This window comes from Elephantulus edwardii, unplaced genomic scaffold (genome assembly GCF_000299155.1).
Source record: "Elephantulus edwardii isolate Elephantulus edwardi_28Jun2011 unplaced genomic scaffold, EleEdw1.0 scaffold00052, whole genome shotgun sequence".
In the NCBI taxonomy this organism is placed as follows: Eukaryota; Metazoa; Chordata; class Mammalia; order Macroscelidea; family Macroscelididae; genus Elephantulus; species Elephantulus edwardii.
Window position 1 is genome coordinate 1,264,612 of NW_006399802.1, and position 13,627 is coordinate 1,278,238.

A 13,627-nucleotide genomic window follows, 5' to 3' on the forward strand; every position below is an offset into this window, starting at 1 on the left:
AAAGTCCTCCACAGCATATCTCACAAAACTGTTGGGAAACTTGGAAGCTATGGAGTGACCTATTTATGGGGGGATTGCCAACTCTGCCTCTTGCCCCTGTATTAGGGCTTAAAGTTCTGAAGCATTTGGTTTGTGGAAGGCTTAAATAGCAGAGTCTCAACTCCATTTTGCTTCTGGACATTAAGTCCAAGTGCCCATTGAATTTCTTTCTGACCATTAGGCACCATGCTTAGCAAGTCCTGGGTGGGGTCAGGGAGGGGCAATTCACCCTCAGGACCTGAATGGATAACCAGGGAACTACCCCAGGTGTGTCCTTAATGACTTACTGGAAGTAGCCTTATGGCAGTGAGTCATACCTCACTCACATACTTTGGAAATTTTAGGAGAAGCCACTCCCTGAAGAAGAGTATAGTGTTTAATTAACAAAAGAGAAAGACCCCCTCAATGAGGTGGATTGATAAGTGGCTGTAATAAAGGAACCACACATGCAATGACCGGACAGTGTTTCATTCTAATTACACAGGGTTGCCGCAGCTCATGACTTAAAGGCTACTACTCCATGGCACCTAACAAGATAGATCATTACTCTGACTACCAGGTAGCCAGAACCAGTATTTTAAAACCTGCAGTTGTGTATTTATCCCAGTCATGATCCATTGCCCACTAGTCTAGCCTCCAACAGGATGGATTGTAACTATCACTAAACACCATTTGGTGGGAATTTTGTCTCCAGTTCTATAAATGAGAGCCATGGCCATAACTCATCCAGCATTCTGGAATTATTTTTCTATGTTCTATTTGTGCCTTAGTAAAAGGGTCTTGTTATAAAGGAACATCACTGAGTCCCTTAAATAAAACTAGAACAGGCATAAAGATGGTCTGGAGTGAGAAATGTCCATGGTCTCAGAGTGAAAATGGCTGCATTATTGGATGGGGCAGGGGGGAAGGCACCCACCAAAAAACAACCCAAGCTAAAAACATTGTTAAACTGTTGGAGTGGCAACTGAAAAAGTTATAAGATTCATAATTGGCTAAAATACCATCAGAAGGGTTGAAAGTGGGTTGTTATTCTTGTTGTTAATGTGCCAGCCAAGTTGCCTGTGACTCATAGTGACCCTATGTACAACAGCTTTGAACACTGACCTATCCAGAGCCAGTCTCACTGCTTCCAACACACCTAATCCCACTGCCCTAGTTATTGTGTCAATCCATCTCAGCCAAGGTCTTCCTGTCCTGCACTGTCCCTCCACCCTTCCAAGCATGATGTTCTTTCTTCTCCAAGGACTGGCCACTCCTGGCCACATGCCCAAAGTATGTGAGATGAAGCTTCAAAATATACTCCAAGAAAATGAGAACTGAAACACAAATGGAGACTTGTACACCAATGTTCATAGCAGTGTTATCCACCACCGCAAGAACATGGAAACAGCCCAGATGTCCAACCACAATCAAATGGATTAAGAAATGGATTTAAGAAATTATGGTACATTCACAAAATGGAATACTATGCAGCACGCAGGAGCAATGATTTTATAAATTACTACCTAACTTAGGAGGGACCGGAGAGCATTATGCTGAGTGAACTAACTCAGTCCCAGAGGACAAATACTGTTTAAAACCATTATTATAGAATGAATATGAGAATCCAAGGTGGGGAGAGTGGTAGAGGGATGAGGATGAAGGGTCGTACAATTTGATGGGGGTGTGTGTGAAGGAAATGAGAAAGATCTGGTGTTAAAATCAGTGTATTTGAACTATGTAAATAAACCAGTTTTTTTTTAAAGTACTAATAAAAAAACAAGAACAAAAATTCTTGCCTTCAAAAAGAAACCTGGTTTCACCCTTTTCAAGATAGACCTATTTGGGGCTCGGGGAGGGATGAGCGGGTAGAGAAGTGCAGCAATGAATGAACGGAAATCTAAAATCTCTGTAAATGCTCATTAAAATTATTTTTAAAAATAAATTTAAAAAAAAATAGACCCATTTGTTCTATTGGCAGTCCATAAAGTTAAAATTTGGTAAGAGGTGAATAACATATAAGTAGGATTTCATGATTGTTCAGTATAGTCCCAAGACAATGACACTTTTTTCCCTAGTAATTCATTAGTAACTGCCCCCAAGAATTTACTTTGGTGACACAGCTACTGCTACTAAAAAAAAGCCTATGCATTTCTGGTGGTTCAAAACCACATGCTGCTCTGAGGAAGAATAATAAGCAGTCACTTCCCATTAAGATTTACAGCTCCAAAACACACCCATGTTTATCACGGCTTTGTTCACAATAGCAGAGTTGGAAACAACCTACATGCTCATCAACAAACAAATGGATGGAGAAGCTGTAGTATATTCGCACAATGGGATACTTCACTGCATTGAAAAACAAGGCACTCATGAAATATTACACAAACTGGGTGACTCTGGTGGACATTATGCTGAGTGAAATATCTCAGCTACAAAAGGACAAATACTGCATAGATGCCACTGTTTTAAAACGAGACTGATATGGGGGCTGGCAGGAGAATGAGAAAGATGGGCTAAATTATGTATACTGCATTGAAACAGATGAGCGAGAGAACTGTTTAAAAGATATATATGATTAGGTATTACTGTCATGACATAAGTCCAGAATGAAGGCTGCATAGTGGAGTGGACTTGGGGGTGCGATTATATAACAGTGAAAGAATTTTTCTTTTAATTTTTAAACAGAAGAATGAACTAGAGGGGCAGGGTGGGCTGGGAGAAAAATGCAACAATGAATGAATGGAAATCCAAAATCTCTGTAAATTTTCATTATTACAATTACTATTATTATTAATAATAATTTAAAATATTTACAGCTCCAGAAACTCACTAGATGGTCACTAGGAATTGGAAATTACTTAATAGTAGTGGATAATACTTACAGAAGCAGATTGCTAGGTCTTTCTCGTGAAGGGCTCAAACTGCTGACCTTTAAGTTAGCAGAAGAGCACAAACCATTTGCACCACATGGGAACCTGCCCACGCTCAAGAGGAGGTTGTAAATTCTAGGAGATGGGGACAGGTATGCTAGAATGTTCATTAACTTAAGGTATAAAAGTCAACCTTCTCAAAGAAAAGTCTCCCTTTAAGGACAGGGTTCAGATTGTTGTTCATAGTGTCACTATGAGTCCTACTGGATTTGACAACACCTAACAGCAACAATGCCAGGATGTGACCACCGCAGGCTGAGAAGCCCTTATGTGGCCCCGCACACTGCAGCTTCCCTTTACCCTGCTTGACACACAGTGTGGACACTCCATGAACTGAGCGGTCTTGTGTCTACTAGGCATTCTCTTGTGGTATCAGCCTCTCCCCTTTCTGATTCATGGCAGCGGAGTAGAACTTGCTCCACAGGGTTTTCAATGACAGATTTTTCGAAGTAGAAGACTTCTTTGGAAAGGCTGACTTCTATACTTTGACTTAAACATCGGCATATGAATGAATCAGATGCGAGAATCATTTTCTTTTATAAAGTGAGAGGAGAGCAGTAATGAAAAAGAAACAAAAGGACCTACAGACTTCAGTCCTGTTCTCACGCTAACCAATTTTAACAAGGAATACATGCGGAAATGGGAGATCTGGAAATATAGTCCTCTTTCCTGAGAGCCTGTATTGGTTATCTTCTTCTGTGAAATGAATGACCCCTAATTGAAGTGGTTTAAAACGATAAACATTATTTCACCTTTTCATTGGGTCAGAAGTTGTGCAGATGCTTTAAACTGGTAGTTCCAGTTTAGAGTCTCTTCAAAGTTCCCAGCCTGGAGCTAGAGGATCCACTTCCAAGATGACTCATTTAAGTAACTTCTGTGAAAAGGTTTTAGTTTCGGCGATGTAAACTTTTACATAGTGAATATCCTCGCAATGTAGGAACTGCTTTCCCCACAGTATCTTATAGGTTCCACAAGTCATCTCTTTTCATGATGGAAGAACAACAAACTGTGCTTTCTGCTGTTGAGTCAGGACATACTCATAGTTGACCCTCCATCAGGTTTCCAGACACTGTACATCATTACATGGTAGAGTGACCATTGTTTTCCCATGGTGCTGCCTCTGAGTTGGCAGTGCAATTATTTGTTGCACTGGCCACCAGAGCTCCCGCAAGGTAGGTGAGGACTCCACTAAGGAATAATATACCAGGAGAGGAGAATCTTTGTTGGCCATCTTAGAGACTGGAAACCACAAAACCTTTGGAAAAATATTTGGGTATTTTTTCTGTTGTGTTGTTATTGTTATGTACTTTCATCATCAACTCACAGCTAACGCTCCATTGGTTTTCAAAAGCTGATAACTACATAAAAAGAAACTTTTCATCTTTCTCCTGTGGCCCAGCCAGTGGATTCAAACTGCCTGACTTTGGTTTGGCAGCACAACTTCTTATTCACTAGGCAACCAGAGCTCCATTAGAGATCTCTAGGAATAAGAAATCTACTCCCTTAAAAACATTAGAGAGCTCTGGCGGCAGAAGCTGCGCTACAATACTGAAGACTTGTGGTTCGGGGCTCCTCGAGGCTCCTCCGGCGACAGATGGGTAATCCCCTCTAGTGAGGGTGGGCTCTGACTCTATGGTACACAACAACAAGATTAGTAACAGAGCAGTTACAAGAAGCCTAGAGTCCGCAGTGTCCCAAATGTTTGATTTTCTGTATACCTCCTGGTTTCCGACATCAGCAGTCCCCCCTGGGTTCAGTGGTTTGTTGGAATGTCTTCCTGGCACTCAGACCCATCAGGGAAAGTGCTCACACGACCATAGGTGATGTAGGTGTTGCAGAGACTGGTGAGCGTCGTAGACTATCCATTGCAGCACAGCCGGAAAGCAGGTGTCTCAAAAAGTGAGGGAGAATTTCGCTCTTGTGGGCTTCCATAAACCTCTAGTAGGGTGCGGCCTGTATCCCACCCTAATCCTATTTCCTTAATATAATAAATACTTAGGCACAAATAAAACAGTTAATCAACAGCTAGAAATGACATTTTGAACAATAGACCTTTGACATCACACTGAGTAAAAGCAAAATTATGTCACGCAAAAATGCAACATCCAGCGACCTCTGGCTCTGCTTCTGATACTCTGCCCCCTCCCAAAGGCCCAATTTCCTGACATCCCATCATCCTACTCCCAGCTCTTTCTCTGATGGAAAGCAGTCTCAGAATATCCTTTCCAAGTCCTCCAGAAATTCTGCTGAATAATCTTCTTACAGCACAGAGGCTTTGAATGACTTTGCATGAAGATAAGAGGAAGGCATCACAGAGATTGGTATTTAGGAAAGAACATTCTTCCACCGGAATACCTATGTTCACATGGAGGGATCTCATCCAGGGGAAGAGCAGGGACTTCTGTGATTGGTGCATTTGGAAGAAGAAACAATACATACTGGGTTAGTCCTTACTCTTTCCTTTTTCTTTGAGTCAAGCCCAAATCAATTCTGCATGCATTCTGATCTGTTCTTTTGTACTTAAAGTATTCCCAACAATAGCTGTCTAGGGCTGAGCAGGGAGAAAAAGGAAGTGTATTACATAAGGTTATGGGGTACCTTTGGAAATGATTGATGCACTTATTATTCTCATTGCTTTGATAATTTAACACAAGTTTACAGTAATGTCAGAACTCATCAAATTGTACACTCTAAATATATGTTACTCATTGCCATTGAGTTGGAACTGATTGATAGCTGACCCTCTGCTGGGTTTCTCAGGCTGTAAATTACAGGAAAGGGGATTGTTCATCTTTCTCTCTCAGAGTCTCTGGTGCATTCAAGCCACCGAAAGGACTTCTGAGTTAACATAATTGTTAACCCAGAGGGCTACCGGATCTTCCTGTAAATATGTGTAGTTTAATGTATATAAATTATATCTTAACAAAGTTGGGGGAAATAAACTAAGCAAAACAACAACTGTATAAGTACAGAGAGAATTGTAGAAAGTATTTTAGAAATGCCACCATTACAAAATATTATTGCAATAGAAAACAAGGTAAAAAAAAGAAAACAAGGTGAATCACCTGTAAAATTTTTACATACACACACTCCATACAATATCACAAACACAAAATGAGGGGTAAAGGTTAACAATTTCAAAATCTTCCAGATAATGAGTGCCAATGAGTTTTCTAGCTCATTTGTTAAAAATATTGAAAAGTCACATCTTCTAATTAGTTTGCAAGGAAAATGTTGAATATGCCATGCTCTACCAGGAGAATAAACAGGTTCGTCCTAGAGAGAGTGAAGCCAGGCTACTTCTTGGAGGCAAGGATTCTGAGGCTTCATCTGACATACTCTGGGCATGGTGCAAGGAGGGACCAGTCCTTGGAGAGGGACATCATGCTCCAAAGAGTGGAAGGACAGTGCAGGAGAGGAAGACCCTCGATGAGATGAATTGATTCAGTCACTGGAGCAATGGGAGTAGGCATATCAGAGGCAATAAGGTTGGAACAGGATAGAGCAAGATTTAGAGTGTTCCTCTGATTCTAATGCACACTCCTCTTTCATAGAGTCCAGCTCCATGAATTATTTGTAGGGAGCTCTGGTGGCCTAGCAGCAAGAAGCTGCACTACAATCCCAAAGGTGAGTAGTTTGAATCCACTAACTGGTCTGTGGGAGGATGGGCAATCTCTTCCTGTGTGATTAACTAACTGCCTCTGAAAACCCGCTGGAGGGTCAGCTATGAGTCAGTCAGTCCTGACTTGATACACAATAACAACATACAGACTGAATAGATATGGAGAAAGAAGACATCCCTGGTGCATATCCTTCCTGATTTTAAACCGTGTAGTGTTCCCTTCCTCCATTAGACAGCTTCTTAGTCTAAGTATGTATTTGTTTTTTTATTTCTTTTTTAAACTTTTCATTAATTCATTGTTGCACATTTTCCAATGTTTAGCCATAGTTTATTATTATCAACACAGACAAATGGCTTTGCATAGTCAATAAAACACAGATAGACATTCTTCTAGTATTCTGTACTTTCAGCCAAGATCCATTTGACATCAGCAGTGATATCCCTGGTGCTTCCACCTCTTCTAAACTCCACTTGAACTGTTGGCAGTTCCCTATTAATGTACTGTTCTGAGAATTTATTTTCTTTTTCAGAGGTTAAAATTGAGGCTTCATTAGATAAGCATGATTAATTGGCTCATTGACCAAATGGTTAAACTCAGTGTCCAGACAGCCTCTTTTCTCTGAGGTCCTAGGACTTACATTATGGGTTCAAATCCCAATCTTTTAATCACATAGTTGGTATTTTTGGTGTGACCAGCACCCCACCATCTTGATGTAGAGAATTCCTGCATCTATTTAGATATTTACCAAAGGGAGAGAGACCCACAGAACTATCAGGGTTAAACTACGAGTCCACCATGAATAATAAAGGCATTCCTATTGGTTGGGGAATTCTAAAGGTCTAGCGGTTACATTCCAGCAACCAGAGACAAAGACCAACTGAACTAATTATTACATATAGGCTCAAGGAAAGGAATGAAGAGCATTTAATACTAAGTTTACAGAATTTGAAAGTTCACTCATGAACAGTAAAGAATTTGAGAGTTCAACTTTCCCTTTTCTCCTGTGAACTCAAAGATTTTTTTAATCTTTTAAAATTTCCTTTTATTATTTTTCGTGCATGTACCATCAAATCAGATCTGACTGGTACAGGAGGAGATTGTCCCTCCTTTTCCAACAGAGCATCTGACGGATTCAAACTGCACACCTCTGGAATTGCAGTGCAGCTTCTTGCCACTATGCCACCAGGGCTCTCAAATAATTTTTTTAAGACAACCACAACTGGTTTCTGGGTTTTTTGCAACCAAAGTTTTGCCTGATTCAGTCCCCATAGTTTAATCTCTCTTCTGTAAAAGTGCATCAAGGATGTAAAAAGTGCTTTCAGTAGGCCATCACAAATTCAGAAATCCCAGGATGTATAGATACTGCCATTTAAATGAATAAACATGGTGAGTCAAGAGGGCCCATATGTGTACTAGATAGAAGTCAAGAGTGTGTATTTAAGTCAAGTGTGTGCAACATATGAATGAGCAGAAACATTAAACATAACCTTTAGGAATGACAACAAGCAAGTACAAACAACAACCAAGAAAGGCAGAATATGCATTATTCATAAAAGAAGAAGTTCAAGGAAAGCAAAATCTATTTAGATGTTTACCAAAGGGAGAGCCCCACATCAAAGACTTATGAGATTGGGCCAAATTTCTACTTCTAAGATTGCTTTGTTTTTAAGTGTTATCAAGTTATCATGTACCATCTTCACAAGGGACTTCTGCAAAATGAAATGAAAGGGCATTGAAATATTGGCCATGCTGTTTGATAGGAGTTGGCACACTTCCCTCTGCAAATTGTCGATCTGATAACCTATTACCACCCACCCCCTAACTTCCTTCTCTCTTGCCGGCACTTACTTTCCAAACTCCTTGCTGCTAGTTTCAGCCCCATTATGTACGGCACAAAATAGAAGTTAGCGAAAGTCTGCTGCAAAGTCTCTGGGTGAATTCTTGTTTTCTTGTTAAAAGAGAACAGATGCAGCTCATACCACATCTTTTATACTTCTTGCCTTTCATTCTGATATGATAAATGGAGCGGGGTATCTTGTGAGAACAAGCGGAGAATCACATCTGTACCAATGCTGAGTCCTTAAACTACTAGCTCAACATCAGCAGCTTTCTGACTCTAGACTTTGTGATGGGAGAGGGGGCAGAAAAAGTGTGTTGCACTCTATGTATAGCAGAGTAGAACTGACTCCATAGAATTTTTGTGGTTGTTATCCCAGAAGTTGATAACCAGACCTATCTCATGTCTCTTCCATTCTTTTAATGAGAAGTCCAACACTTAACCATAAAACACTCTAGCAAGTAAGGTTTAATATAAAATGTTATAGAAGACAAGTGATTTAAGGTGATGTTGACTTCATACCTACGATAGAGTTGGACATGTGACTCAATTAATACGGAACACTTCCTTGATGATGATGAATTGTTTCAGGGATAATCCTAAGAATCAAACCAGAATGAGTACAAAGAAAGTTAAATTCTAGCAAGTGTACTATCAGAAAGCCTCTGATAAGCGGAGATATGGTGGGTGGTCTGCAGGGAGTTGCACCTAAAGGCAGAGCCTGTGGCCTAAGGAATCCACCCCCAGCTCCAAGGAAGATGGACTCCTGTGTGAGTCACAGCCCTGGAAACTTAGAGTCAGCTCTAAGTTGGTTCTGACTTGATGGCAATGAGTTTCCATTTTTGATCAGAGAGGCAGATTTTTTTTAAAAAAATTTTTTTAAGCTTCAGTTACTGAACATGAGAAGACAGATGGACAGATTGGAGCAGAATCTTGCCTTTAGGAGGAGAGAAATTTTTTTTAAGTGTAATTATTTAAAAAATTATTTTAGATTGGTTTGCTTACAACATTCGTATTCATTATGTTTCACACTATTCTAATCTTCACTCACATTGTGTTTCATACAATCATTCCCACTCATGATGGTTTTTTTCATTTTTTCCAGTCATTACGTTTTCTAAAATTAATCACCATTGAGAGGCCGCAGCTGGCCTGGAAGCTCCTGAGCAGTGGTTCCATTCTGGAAGCTGAGCTGGTTACTTACGTCTGGATGGAGGTCACGTAGGGAAAGTTTTGGGTTGTGTTTGATTTTGAGATACTGATCTTTTCCCCTCCAGGTGTCAATTGGCCTTTGGCCCCTTTTGGCCAACAAGGACCCAAAGGTGGAGGCCTGCTAAAGGGTGTGTCTTTAAAACTCTGTAGAGCCCTGGGTCAATTTATTAATTTTAGAACGAAACTTCTTTAAGTGGTAAAGCAGTAATTTGTCTATTTGCTGTAGTGAATAACTTGGAGTTGCTGTGATGCTGAACACTGTGCCATGTTGTTGTTATGTGCCATCGAGTTGCTCATAGCGACCCTCTGTACAAGAGCTCTAAACGCTGTTCTATCCTGTGCCATCCTAGCCATCTCAAACGCACTTATTCCCACTGCTCCAGTCACAGAATCGATCACCAATAACTAGTATGTCAATATTTATGTGTTCCATTTCTTTCTTAACAATGTCCAATTTTCCTATATTCATGCTTCTCACGTTCCACATTCCAATCACTAGTGTCTGCTTACAGCTGTTCCTTCTTCTCTGTATTTCCGTTTCTAAGATCTCAGTCTCAACTGCCATGTCTGCTAGTCCAAGTGATAGTCTAAGTGTGCTCTACTGTACAAAAGATTTTCGAAGACCTGTCTTTCTGGAAATGGATGGTCAATTGTGTCAAATACCATAATGGTTACCCACTGTTTGGAGGAGCTTCCAGATTGATTAAGGTTTGGAAGCAGGAGTGGCACCCACTTCCTAAAACAGATGCCTCTGGAAACTCTTCAAACTCTATAATCACACAGAAATGATGTTAATTAGAAAACAGAGTTCAGGTCTTTTGTTCACAGGATCACAATGAATTGTATTCGACTTGATGACACTTAACCATGGCTAAGTGAGACTAGTGTTGTTATACTTGGAGGAACATTCTCTACTTTGTTCATCACTCTTTGTCAGTTTGATGTACTGAGGTAATCTGGGTTTTCTGTGATGCTGAACTTTGTGCCATTGGGGTGTCAAATACCTTAATGGCCTCCCAGTGTGGACAGCATTTGGTTGAGCTCCCAGTTGTAAAACAGGGTTGGAAACAAGAGTGGCATCCAATTCCTAAACCAGGTGCCTATGGAAACTCTATAAACTTGGAGAAACAATGATAGCTATGGAAAGGCACTAGGTCTTCTGTTTAGAGTTGCTATGAGTCATACTGGACTCCATGGCAATCAACAATAACAATCACCATTGAACTATGCCCACCATTACTCTCTCTTTGCACGCCAATGTTCAGAGCAGCGTTATTCATCATCACAAGAACATGGAAACAGTTCAAATGTCCAACCACAACTGAATGGATTAAGAAATTGTGGTACAGTCACACAATGGAATACTATGCAACATTCAGGAACAACTATTTTAAAAAACACTAATTATTTAAAATATTAATATACTAATATATAATATATTACACTATAATATACTGATATAATACTAATTATTTTAAAAATACATAACTTGGGAGAGACTGGAGAGCATTATGCTGAGTGAACTAAGTCAGTCTCATAAGGAGGAGAGAATTTGGCTGAGATTTGAGCCAACACTGAAGCAGCTGGATGGAATTTGTGATTGCTTGAATGGAGTATGACTTCCCAGGCTAAGACACAAAAAGATACAGGATCTAGTTTCTTTCTTTTCAAATACCTTTAGATGAAGAAGGAGAAACTAAGTACTTGTGACAATTCTCAATATCAATCAAGCCTTATTTTTAGTCAGTCCTATTTCTGAAGTTTTCATATATGTGAGTCAATAAATTTTCTTTCTGTTTAACCTGGTATCTTAATTATCTAGTTCTGGCATAATGGAAATGTCTCTTTTGTTGCCATTGAGTAGGAACCAGCTCTTTGCTGAACCTCCATTGAGTTTCTGAGGCTGCAAATCTCACAGAATATCATTGCTCATCTTTCTTCCACAGAGTGGTTAATGGATTCAACCATAAGAGCGGGTCAGCCTTTGTTAGAACAACTCTGTATGTACTAAGCCACCAGAGCTCCTATAACAGAAACACCAAAAGTGAATGACTTGGATAAATTTATTCTCTCATAAACTCTTGTTGGTTAGAGTGATGCAATGAACAATAGTTCTGAAACTTTCCCTATCCTTTACCATTACTGATAGGTACGAGCCCCTTGATTATGGGGCTCTATATCAATCTATCTTGTTGAGGGTTTTCCTTTTTTTCTCTGACTCTTCACTTCTCCCAGCAAAATGCAAGAACTGATTTCTCCTGACAACATGCCCAAAGTATATGAGACAAAGTTTACCATTCTTCATTGTAAGAAGCAGATTAGTTATCCTTCCTCTAATACAAACTTGTTCTTTTGGCAGGCCATAGGCTATTCAATACTCTTCTCCAACACCACATTTCAAAGACATCGACTCTTCTTCTGTCGTCCTTATTCATCATTCAACTTTCCAAGGCACAGGAAGAGATTGAAAATACCATGACTTAAATCAGAGGCACTGTAGTCTCCAAACTGACATCTTTGCTCTTTAGAACTTTGGCAAGGTCTTTGATGGCAGATTTTACCAATATAACACTTCTTTTCACTTCCTGGTTGCTGTTACCCCAGGTATTGATTGTGGATCCAAGCAAAATGAAATAATTGACAATTTAAAACTTTTCTCCATCTATAAGAATGTTGCCTCTTGGTCCAGTGGTGAGGATGTTGAGATGTAATCCATATTGAAGTCTATACTCTTTGATCTTCTGCAGAAAGTGTTTCAAATCCTCTTCACTTTCACCAAGTAAGATTGTCATCTACACAATGTGGGTTTTCATAAGTCTCCTTCCAATTCTGATGCTACATTGTTCTTCACATAGCCCAGTTTCTTGAATGATTTGCTCAGTATACAAATTGAATGTTGTTATTGTTATGTGCCATCAAGTTGACTATGATTCATAGTGACCCAATGAATGGCAACTCTGAACCTTGCCCTATTCTGTTCCATGCCATACTTATCATCTTCAACACACCTGAGTTCATTGTTTCAGTCACTATGCCAATTCATCTCTTTAAGAGTCTTTTCCACTTTCACTGACTTGCCACCTTTCCAAGCATGATGTCTTTTTCCGAGTACTGGCCCCTCCTCACATCATGCCCTAAGTATGTGAGATGAAGTTTCACTGCATTGGCTCCAAGGAGCACCCTAGTTTCACTTTCTCCAGGACAGACCTATTTGTTCTCTTGGCTGTCCAGGGGATATTCAGTACTATTCTTCAAAACACCATGGCATCTATTTTCCCTAGACACTGTCCAACTTTCAGATGCATAGTAAGTAACTGAAAAGACCATGACTTGGATCAGGTGCACCTTCATTTTTAAACTTATATCATTGCACTTTGGAAATATTTCTAAGAGCAAATTTTCCCAATTCTATAAGTCTTTTGATTTCTTGACAGCTGGTACCAAGAGTGTTGATTATGGATTGAAGTAAGATGAAATCAATGATAACTTCAATCTTTTTTTTATCATGATGTTACCTATTGGCCCTGTGGTGAGGATTTTGTTTTCTTGATGTTGGTATGTAATCTGTATTGAAGGCTGGCTGCAGTCCTTGATCTTCTGCAGTAAGTGCTTCAAATCCTTCTCACTTTTAGCAAGCAAGAGTGTGTCATCTGCATAACACAGGTTGTTGATGAGTCTTCTTCCTATCCTGATGTTAGATTTTTCTTCATACAATCCAGTTTCTTAAAATATTTGCTCAGCATACAGACCGAGTAGCTATAAAGAAAGTATACATCCCTGATGCACTCATGTCTTGATTTTTAACCATTCAGTGTTCCTTTGCTTTATTTAGACACAACTTTCTGGTCTAGGTATAGGTTTTACATGAGCACAATCAAGTGTTTTGGCTTTCCCATTTTTCTCAATGTTAGCCACAATTTGTCGTGATCCATATAGTCAAATGCCTTTGCACAGTCAAAAAACCCACAAATAGACATCCTTTTGGTACTCTCTGCTTTCAGCCA